The sequence below is a fragment of the Malus domestica genome, chromosome 10, assembly GCF_042453785.1.
Source record: "Malus domestica chromosome 10, GDT2T_hap1".
Classification (NCBI taxonomy): Eukaryota; Viridiplantae; Streptophyta; class Magnoliopsida; order Rosales; family Rosaceae; genus Malus; species Malus domestica.
This window is the reverse complement of record NC_091670.1, coordinates 33,126,393-33,136,458: the sequence shown is the minus strand read 5'-3', so window position 1 is coordinate 33,136,458 and position 10,066 is coordinate 33,126,393. Positions and strand designations below refer to the sequence as shown.

The 10,066-nt window shown below is 37.3% G+C and overlaps 1 long non-coding RNA gene across 1 annotated transcript; it reads left to right on the top strand.

Annotated features, from left to right (window-relative positions):
* The first annotated feature begins 5,749 nt into the window (after positions 1-5,749).
* On the top strand, positions 5,750-7,979 carry LOC108171668 (uncharacterized). The gene is made up of 2 exons (XR_011572546.1): positions 5,750-6,476; positions 7,249-7,979. It is a non-coding gene; the product is annotated as an uncharacterized lncRNA (long non-coding RNA).
* The last annotated feature ends 2,087 nt before the right edge of the window (positions 7,980-10,066 follow it).

Sequence of the window (10,066 nt, the reverse complement as noted above, 5' to 3'; positions counted from 1 at the left end):
AGTATGCACGTGGTGGTGGTGTCAACCCGCGGGGGTTCTTTCCTCTCAACAATAATCAACGGCCCAACTCGACCTACAATGGTGAGAAACTCACTCTCACAGGAGACCGTATCACATGCCAGATTTGTGGAAAACAAGGTCATCCTGCCCTTGATTGTTATCAACGAATGAATGCAGCCTATGAAGGGAGGATTCCAACAAAACAGCTCACTGCCATGGTAACAACTCCGGTTCCGTTTAATCATCAGAACAATGGACAGTGGCTTTTGGACACTGGTGCTAACGCTCATGTGACTCCTGACATCCAGAATTTGGTAAACCCAAAAGAATACAATGGTAATCAGAATGTGGGTGGTGTAGGTAATGATACTGGCCTCTCTATTTCTCATATAGGTTCGAATCATCTACAAACACAATCTTGCTCATTTAAACTGCCAAATATTCTAAGATGCCCCACTGCCTCAACCAACATTATTTCTGCACACAGATTTACATTAGACAACAAGTGCTATTTACTCATCTTTCCTCATTTTTTTCTTGTTAAGGACCTCAAGACCCGGAAGACGCTTTTCCGCGGGAGATGTGAGAATGGCTTATACCCATTTGTTGGTGGTGGTGGACAGTTCATAAACCCTATTTCAGTATGTCTAGGCATTCGAGTCTCGGCTCCGAAATGGCATTCACGTCTTGGTCATCCTGCATTCTCTATTATCAAGTTTTTAATCTCAAACAAACAAGTACCAATTCATGGTACTGTTGATGTCACGTTTTGTCCGTCGTGTCCTTTAGGAAAAAGTACTAAGTTACCATTTAGTACTTCAGAGTCTGTTTCTCAATTTCCCTTACAACTTTTACATTCCGATGTTTGGTGTTCTCCCGTTATTTCAATTGAAGGTTTTCAATATTATGTTTTGTTTGTGGATGATTATTCTCGGTACTCTTGGATTTTTCCCATGAAAAATAAATCTGAAGTGTTTGAAATATTTGTTCAATTTAAAGCTAAGGTTGAAAATATGTTTAATACTTCCATTAAAACCCTTCAATGTGATGAAGGAGGTTGAGTACAAGAGTCACTGTTTTCAACGATTTCTTGCAACAAATGGAATTTCTCAAAGGTTTTCGTGTCCAAAACATCCCGAGCAAAATGGCCTAGCAGAAAGAAAACATCGCCATATTGTTGAAACAAGTATTGTCCTACTTACTCACTCTCACATTCCAAATAAATATTGGTTTGATGCATGTTCAACGGCAACCTATTTAATTAATAGACTGCCAACTCGTGTTTTGTCTCATAAATCGCCCTATGAGACCTTGTTTCAAAAACCTCCACACTATGAGATGTTAAAAGTGTTTGGTTGTAAGTGCTTTCCTTGGCTTGTTCCTTATGCACAAAATAAACTTCAACCCAAGTCCAAACCATGTGTATTTTTAGGATACTCACTGAATCATCAAGGGTATAAATGTTTGGACCTGTCCACGAGACGAATTTATTTGTCTCGCCATGTCCTATTCGATGAGGACTCATTTCCATTTAAGGAACTCACATCCTTGCGGGAAAACGTTGATCACACAGGTAGTTTTACATCCCCTGATCTTCTGTTCACATTTCCTATACTCTTGTCATCCTTACCTTTGCCAAACCATAACCAATGTTTAGTGATCCCATCACAGCCAACCTCAACCACGCCCAATCCGCAAAGTCCTGATCCCAATAATTTTTCCCAAAATCCCGTGTTATCTTGTCCTTCCAACCCGCTAGCCACCTTATTTCTTCCCAACCCTAGTTCCCCGAACCACATTTTAAATGAGCAAGTCACAAGTGTTGAGTCACCTACGTCTCAGTCTCACCCACCATCAGACCATGACACTGCTTCACTTCATCAAGCCTCAGTACAAAGGTCGCATATGACGACTCGATCACAGTCTGGCATCCACAAACCTAATCCTAAATATGCCTTGCATGTCTCTACTGATCAACCTTTAGTTGAACCCACATGTTTCAGTCAGGCAATCAAGCACCACAAATGGAGGGACGCCATGGTTCAAGAATTTAATGCACTACAACGATGTGGCACGTGGGAGCTTGTTCCTTATCATTCACAACTGAATGTGCTGCCAAATAAATGGGTTTTTAAGATCAAAAGACGAGCGGATGGTTCTTTGGAGAGGCACAAGGCGAGGTTAGTCGCAAATGGATTTCATCAACAGCATGGACTTGATTACACCGAGACCTTTAGCCCTGTGGTCAAGCACAGCACTATACGCCTTGTTCTTAGTTTGGCAGTTTCAAATAAATGGCACATCCGGCAATTGGATGTACAAAATGCTTTCCTGCATGGCTTTCTGAAGGAGGAAGTATATATGCGACAACCTGCAGGTTTCATTGATGAGCAGCATCCCAACCATGTTTGTAAATTGCAACGCAGTATATACGGCTTGAAACAAGCTCCACGAGCGTGGTTTCAACGTTTTTCAGAGTTTTTGCTTCAATTAGGGTTTCAAGCATCTACGTGTGATTACAGTTTATTTGTTTTCAATCACTCTGGTGTCTACTTGATTTTATTGATCTATGTAGATGATATATTGTTGACAGGGAATAGCACTCCCCACATGTCCCGTTTAATTCATCAACTGGGAACTTTGTTTTCAATGAAGGAATTGGGGTCTCTTCATTACTTTCTGGGTGTTGAAGTAACTTATCATGGTGATCAAATGCACTTGAATCAGGCCAAGTATGCTGTGGACTTGCTGAAGCGTACAAAATTTTTGGATGCTAAACCTATTTCCACTCCAGTCTCTTGCGGACAGAAACTTAGTGCTTACAATGGTGAGCCACACGACGATGTTGAGACGTATCGAAGTGTTGTCGGCGCACTTCAGTATCTAACTATCACGAGACCAGACCTCTCTTATGCAGTAAACCAGGTATGTCAGTTCATGCAATCTCCAAAGAATACTCACTGGATGGCAGTAAAACGGATCCTTCACTATGTGAAATCCACATACAACCATGGTCTTGTGTATACACCTGGTACTGCACATCTTACAGCGTATTCTGACGCTGATTACGCTGGGAATCCTGATACACGGCATTCCACAGGTGGTTTCTGCATTTACTTAGGATCCAATCTCGTGTCTTGGAGTTCTAAAAAGCACAAAACTGTCAGTCGGTTAAGTTCAGAAGCTGAATACAGGCAGCTTGCCTATACTGCTGCAGAATTATCATGGTTCCGGTCTTTATTTCGTGACCTACATCTACTTCTTGATCGACCAACCATCTGGTGTGACAATGTTTCCTCCATTGCCCTCGCGTCTAATCCCGTGTTTCACTCCCGTACAAAGCACTTGGAGGTAGACTATCATTATGTTCGTGAGAAAGTGGTTCGTCAAGAGTTACTTGTGAATTTCATATGTTCTCAAGACCAGATTGCTGATCTCTTCACCAAAGGTTTGTCCTCCTCACGGTTCAAGCATCTTGTTTCCAAGCTTCCAGTTGTTTCTCCTCCTGTCAGCTTGCGGGGGGCTGTTAGACCAAGTTCGAGCCTCCTATCCAAGCAGAGCTAGATTTTGAATATGGGAACCAAGAAGTATGGACTGCAAGTTTTATATCAGTTTTCTATCTCCACATCATGTGTGGCCTTCGACAAGAAAGGCACGGGCAGCATGGAGATGGTCATGGAACTGTTAGTTTTATATAAGCCCTCAGCATGTGCAACATGCACTGTAAATAGGGATGGACTTATTAGTTTTTATATTTCCCCAAGCACATGCAGCACGTGCTGCATGAATTGTAAATAGGGTTTTCATTTTCTGATGTAAGTTGAATATGAATATAAATACATGCAGCCTCTCTTGGCAGAGGTATGAAACTTGAAGTAAAACCTTGAGAGTTCTTAAGTTTTACAGTTATGACGGTCGATCGTATCAAGAACTAATATGGTTTCTCAATTAGTTGACAATGTATTTTACTGTGCAGATAAGAACAGCAGCAGCACAAGTAGAAGGTGGAGTTCATGGTCTAGTTTCTTATGAGAAGAAATCGTTTTGATGGTTATGTCTTTTCAGCTTTTCTCATTCCTGCTGGTGACTGCTTTCTCGGGGAATTGGGAACTATTCCGTCGTCCTTTCTGCACCCAATATCACCAATTTAGCATGAGTAACAAGGATCAAGCCTGCCAAACTGCTACCAGGTTTTGAAAGAGTCTGTTGGAAACAAAACAGAAAATATGATTTATTGATAACAGTATTACAAATTACAAACCACTGATAATAATAAGGATAATGCAAATGAAAATGAAAAATATTAAATGAGTAAGAATTTACTAACAGATGGATGGTAGAGGCTTGCAAGACAGAAATTTGGCCTCTACACTTTTGCAGTAGTTCTTGTAGGCTTCTATCACCAGGATTCAACTATCACAATCAAAGTCCTTGCACTAGGGCTTTGATTGTATCAAACATACTGAGTGTTTCTCTCCAAAATATTAATGTTACATGAAAACTGGGTTGCCTAAAAAATTGATAATCTGAATGGAACGGGTTGGTAAATTTATGGACTTGTTCACGCATTTTGGACGAGAATGAACAACTGCCTTTCACCGTTGTGTTTTTTGATTAATAACTGATCATTTCAGTTGTAACGTTTGATTTGAATTCAAACTCATAGTTATCTGAATATATATATATATATGTATGTATGTATGTATGTATGTATGTACACACACACACACACACACACATATATATAGATTGGATTAATTCTGAGAACCCAAGGTCCCCGAGCCCTTATCTTAATTGCTCTAATTATGGGCTGCATCCTAATCCATACCAAACTCTTTTAATCTATACTTAATTCAATACGCTAAATCTACTTGTGTAAGACTTATAATTTGAAATCTGCAAAAAAGAAAAAAAAAAATCCACGAGTGCAGATTAAAATAAACTCATGGTTTTTTCCATTCAAAACTCCAACAGAGTCTTGCTGAGCTGCGAAAATTTTGGTCTCAAACGGTTCTCTGGTCTTTTGTTGGTTGCCATGAGAGCTTCCATAACTGCCTGCATTTGTTCGACTCTGCACTTTAAGTGGGACGTCTGACTAAATAGAATTTGTCTGAGTTATGTTTGTTACAAGTTTAATGGTCAACGAAACTAAACAACTTTTCATTAGGAATTATTGTAAAATAATGCGGTTTCATTTGTGTACCACGGAGTTCTTTTTTTTCCTTCTCCTTTCTAATATAGATTTGTACCTTTACATGACCAAACAGAAACGCAAAGACAGCCGCTGAATATTTGACGTTATGAAAAAGAGATTTTTGCAACATCGTTGTGAAGTTAAGCATGTGGGAGAGAAAAGTGAATGCGAATATCACCTCTTGATAATTAACCGACCACGTTTGCAAGTGTATTATTTATGAGAGCTTTAGTGAAAAAAGGGTTTAGACTAAATTTATTTTAACAAAAAATCATCTACTAACTTTATTTAATGTAAAGGGTCTAAAATTTAATGAAAAATGATAAAAACTAGGGAAACTTGAAATAGGTCCAATTTTATAGTCCAACATTAGGATTAGTCCAATTTTTAGTTACTTTTGATTTAGCTCCAATGACTAGGATTCCATGTCAGCAATTTTTCTGATTAGGATGATTTTTTTTGCATTGTTATTACTATTTTATCCTCCTATAGCTTTTGCACGTTCTCCATATATTTCCCACGTTTTAAATTTTTATCGGCATTCAAATTCATTGTTCAGAAGTTTCCTTCATCTTTCTCCTCAATTTCTTGATAACAATTTTTGAATTTGAATTTGTTATCAATCTATTTTTAAGGAAGGCTTAATCACTTTTAACTTTCTATACAAATTAGATGAGTTTTATAGGTGCAGATTTCTTCAGGAGACCAATTCTCCAGTTACAATTTTATGATCGTGTTTTTCCTTCGTGGTTTGGTGATACTCAACCTTCTCCGTCTATCAAAGGACTAAAACACAGCAAATTGAATGCCATTTAATTTTCAAGTCATATATATTATAATTGTTTTCTCCTTTATTGTTGTTTGCTGTGCGAATTTTTACATGAAGACTTTATCCTAATCCCCCTAATCCCTTTCTATCATCTCTCATTGATATGCTTCTTTCTCTTTTTATTCATAAAAACCAATGCACAGAAGGTGTTTGATGTTATGCCTCTTTGAAAATTGTACTCTTTAATTTCCCGTAATCCATATATTCATGACTTTCATAGTTATATCTTTGGAAGAATGTATAACGTTTGCGGGGTTGTAATCCTGGATTTATTGTTCTCTTATTTATTGTCACTGTCCTTGTCACTTATTCTAGATTTGGAGCCGCCTGATGATAGCAAAAGAAAGAAATTCATTGCGATTGGAGTTGTTTCAGCATTATTCCTCATTTTCTTGATTTTGGGCATTCTTTGGTGGAAAGGCTGTTTCGAAAGCAGGACAACCAGGGAACAAGGTACAGACAATACCATATAGGTTATTTTTTATATTTAGAAAAGTCGCAGGTTATTCATATTTCTACTTGCTACAATAAGAATTTTCATAAGGGATTTTACACTGGTCGCATCTATCAGTATGCTGAATCATTAAAGATTTAACTTATCAACGAAAGTCAGCTGCATGGTTGAACACTGCAGAGGATCGGAAATCTTATTCTTAGAATTACTAATTTACATTTAGTTCACTCAAATCCTTAGCCTCTAATGTTTCCATTTAGAATTCTAACTTAAATTTAATCCCAGTTGTAAAATAATTTCATCATCAAATCATGCATGCATGAATATGATGGAATTTGACAGTTCATCAATATGCTAAAACTCAAAAGGGGTTTAATGCCGGCCCTTGTCGTAAACCTGTTATAAATGCAAATTCAACTTTTGTCCTACCTCTAGTTGTTCACTTGTCCTCTCGATTCTCAGGGAATAAATATTTCAATATGTTAACCTTTCAACATGAACAGATCTCATGGGATTAGATCTGCAAACTGGTTTCTTTAAATTCTGGATTTATATCCTTGGAAGAATGTATAACGTTTGCCGGGTTGTAATCCTGGATTTGGCAGACGAGATAGATTTAAATAGTTATATAATTGTTTAGTTATGGAAGGATAACTAGTTATATATATATATATTGCAGAATCCTTAAATAGTTATTCATGACTTTCATAGTTATATCTTTTTTCAACCTATTACATTTATGTTTTTTTCCTGTGTTTTATAATTGTTTAGTTATGGAAGGAGCTATCATTGCGATGTGCACTTTTGAGAGCAAGACCCTTTTAATTCCAGTATTTAATCATACTAAGTTCAAGGACATTGCTGAACAAATCTGTTCCCGATTTGTGGGATTAAGTCCTGAAGTCATGGAGTTAACGTACTCTCTAGGAGAACACCAATCTTGTTTGCTGCAATCTGACATGGATGTGAGTGTAATGAAAATTTCATGTTGTGCTGAAAACATAGCATCTATTCCTGTCAGTGTTTCCATGGTTGAACCAGTTGAGCAACTTGATCCTATTTCTTCCCCACATGATAAACATATTTTTACATATGAAGGCATAAAACCCTCAGATGATCGTGCAAATTTAGGGAAATTTGCCACTCCTCATGGGAAGACATATTTGTCCCATGCGTGGAGAAACTACATTAACCATATTGGTCAAGAATTTCCAGGTGGTGTCAAGGAGTTCAGACACCATTGACAAAGAGGCCCCCAAGTAGACCAAAAGTTAAAAGACTAAAATCTATTGGGGAAGAAACACGCCCCAACAAGAGCAGTAGGTGTGGTGATGCTACACGTCACAACCGGAAAACTTGCAACGCCCTTATTTGACATACATCTCCGTTGCCATTTGAATATTTTTTTTCAAATATATGAACACATGCTTTTTTTTTCTTTTTTTTTATCAATGTAATAAAATGATGCCTTCGACCTTTTAGTTTACTCATATTCTTCTTTTTTCCATTATCTACTTATATGTCATATGGCTTTTGCAATTTGTGAAGACTATATATTTGTTATCCTACCTATCAATTTGGCTTACAATATAAACTACCTATCTTTGTAGAATATGATTTTTACATTCACAATTAGTTGTACATGTATATTACTTTTTGGGACGGTTTTAAACTACCTAACATGTGGGAAAATTACCAATAACTATTTTTTATCGACAAGAATGTGGTAAAATTTTAACCAAAATATCTATGTAGACATTCACAATTAGTTGTACAGGTAGATCTCATGGCAGGATTCATTGACTTGATTAAGAGAAAGATCTCATGGCAGGAGTCATGGACTTGATGAAGGTGAGGTTAACGAAGTGTGCTTTAGCACCAAGATTGAGTTTTGTTTTGTTATGATTTTTCTATAATCTAGATGCTGAAATACTTGGACTTGGAATTAATAAGAATCTATTGAAACATGGATTTTTTATTAGTTTGGTATGGCTAACATAGTTAAGAAGTAGTTTAAGATGCACTGCAGTGATTAGGGAATTTCTTTAACTGAACATATTTGTTTTCATGAGGTAGGTAGAATCCTCCGTAATTTAATTAATTAGATTGAAATTTGGAGCCATGTTTGGATTCTTAAACTATGGTGGTTAATGTGGGTTTTAGGTGATTTTTTCAAGTGGGGAAAAGAGGTGGGTGTGGGATTTATATTGTTATTCTCAGTTGGTATATAAGTACTTGAATGCGCAAGACATGGATACCATACAAGAAATGCAAGAATTGAAATTAGAAGGCATGAAAGCAGTTTGCAGTGGGTGGGTTCGGGGATGGTAAAACTTGCCTAGGTGGCGAGATTAATGGTGATGGTTTCGTGATGGCGTAGTTCGCCCAGCGAGCATAGTATCGAGAGAAAGAGGTGAGGGAAATAGGGAGAGTGGTAGAGAGGGAGTGAGACATGAGGGTGGTGGCAAGGTGGTGCCTCGCCGGAGTGGCGAGTGAGGTGGTGATGGTTGCTCGAACGGGAGATTGATGGTGCACTGGAGAACTTGACTCCTCGCTTAGTCTGGTCTCTGGAGAAGAAAACCAAGCAGAGATGTGCATTAGCAGAGTTTGAAATGAGGGATTTTAATCTTTGGCATGCTATTGTCTTTATTTAATCTTCTTTGAATTTTATGGACAAGTGAAATAAACTAAATGAAAACTTGGAGAAGAAGTTCTGATTTTTAATATCTTCAGTCGAGGATTATTGCGATGCCCTTGACAATTGAAATGTGAATACATTATGTTGCTTAGAACACAAGTCAAAATTTTTTAAACTAGAACAATAATCCATTATCTAGACTCGAGTTTTTCTAAAATTGTTTTATAAATTCCATTGTAGTTAACAAAAAGAATAAACTTATGAAAAATGTTAGCTTAAGGTTGGATTCCAGGTAAATATGTGCTATCCCAGACGATGGAATTGCATCATGAGTTTCTATATTTTCCTGAACAAATTTACTGAAAATGTGTCCAACACCTAGGGGTTCAAAGATATTCAACTAGAACTTCAATCTTCGGACTTTCTAATTGTTGTAGTCTCTAATGGTTTAGTTAATCCTATTAGGCTATTGTTAGATCAATTAAAAGAGTGTTTTAGCCTATTGATAGTGTATTGTCTTATATACTTTCTCATTGTTAGATCAGTTGTGATTTTGTGTAGTTCATGTTTATGGGTGTAAAATTGTTCATACAATCTCACTTTTGCATCTAATTAGTGAGCCAAAAAGAAAAAAATTTAACATTTTAAATACTAATTATCTCCATTTCAGCCAATGCATATTTTTTCCACCTAAAAGTCTTTTGATGCATGTCTGTTTCATGCCTGTGGCGGCTGGAGTTTTTTCCACCATCAAAATGTATGTCATCATTAAATATCAATCTTGAAATTTATGGTGTTGTTTGTTTTGATGGTGAACTGAAGACTAAAATTCCACATTTGGGCATCTCCAGCTGTGCCCACAAAATGGACAGAACTCGTCGGCTGGCAGCACCAATTACCAAATATCACCACCACAGACCAAAACATCCTTACCACTGGTTGCTCACTTCC